This window comes from Mustelus asterias, chromosome 16, assembly GCF_964213995.1.
Source record: "Mustelus asterias chromosome 16, sMusAst1.hap1.1, whole genome shotgun sequence".
Taxonomy (NCBI): Eukaryota; Metazoa; Chordata; class Chondrichthyes; order Carcharhiniformes; family Triakidae; genus Mustelus; species Mustelus asterias.
Window position 1 is genome coordinate 102093635 of NC_135816.1, and position 1288 is coordinate 102094922.

Here is a 1288-nt window from a genome sequence, read left to right on the forward strand (position 1 = left end):
GCAGGAAAGGATGTCCCGAGGCATGGTACATTGGGGAAACCATGCAGATGCTGCGACAACGGATGAATGAACACCGCTCGACAATCACCAGGCAAGACTGTTCTCTTCCTGTTGGGGAGCACTTCAGCGGTCACGGGCATTCGGCCTCTGATATTCGGGTAAGCGTTCTCCAAGGTGGCCTTCACGACACACGACGGCGCAGAGTCACTGAGCAGAAACTGATAGCCAAGTTCCGCACACATGAGGACGGCCTCAACCGGGATATTGGGTTCATGTCACACTATTTGTAATCCCCACAGCCTGCCTGGACCTGCAGAGTTTCACTGGCTGTCTTGTCTGGAGACAATACACATCTTTTCAGCCTGTCTTGATGCTCTCTCCACTCACACTGTTTGTATCTTAAAGACTTGATTAGCTGTAAGTATTCGCATTCCAACCATTATTCATGTAAATTGAGTCTGTGTCTTTATATGCCCTGTTTGTGAACAGAATTCCCAATCACCTGAAGAAGGGGCTTGGGGCTCCGAAAGCTTGTGTGGCTTTTGCTACCAAATAAACCTGTTGGACTTTAACCTGGTATTGTTAAACTTCTGACTGTGTAAAGCTGCACTGTCAGAGGTTTAATATTGAGGGATTGCTGCACTGTCAGATGGTCAGTACTGAGGGAGTGCTGCACTGTCAGATGGTCAGTGCTGAGGGAGTGCTGCACTGTCAGAGGGTCAGTGCTGAGGGAGTGCCGCACAGTCAGAGGGTCAGTGCTGAGGGAGTGCCGCACAGTCAGAGGGTCAGTGCTGAGGGAGTGCCGCACTGTCAGAGGGTCAGTGCTGAGGGAGTGCCGCACTGTCAGAGGGTCAGTGCTGAGGGAGTGCCGCACTGTCAGAGGGTCAGTACAGAAAGAATGCTGCACTGTCAGAGGATCAGTACGAGGGAGTGTTGTACTGCCAGAGGGTCAGTGCTGAGGGAGTACCGCACTATCAGAGGGTCAGTACTGAGGGAGCGCCGCACTGTCAGAGGGTCAGAACTAAGGGAGTGCTGCTTTGTGAGCGGGTCAATACAATGGGAGTGCTTCACTGTCAAAGGTTCAGGACTGAAAGAGCACTGCACTGTCAGCATTCATGTCAAGAGGACTAGAATACAAGAGCAGGGATGTACTTCTGAGGCTGTATAAGGCTCTGGTCAGACCCCATTTGGAGTATTGTGAGCAGTTGTGAGCCCCATATCTAAAGAAGGATGTGCTGGCCTTGGAAAGGGCCCAGAGGAGGTTCACAACAATGATCCCTGGAATGAA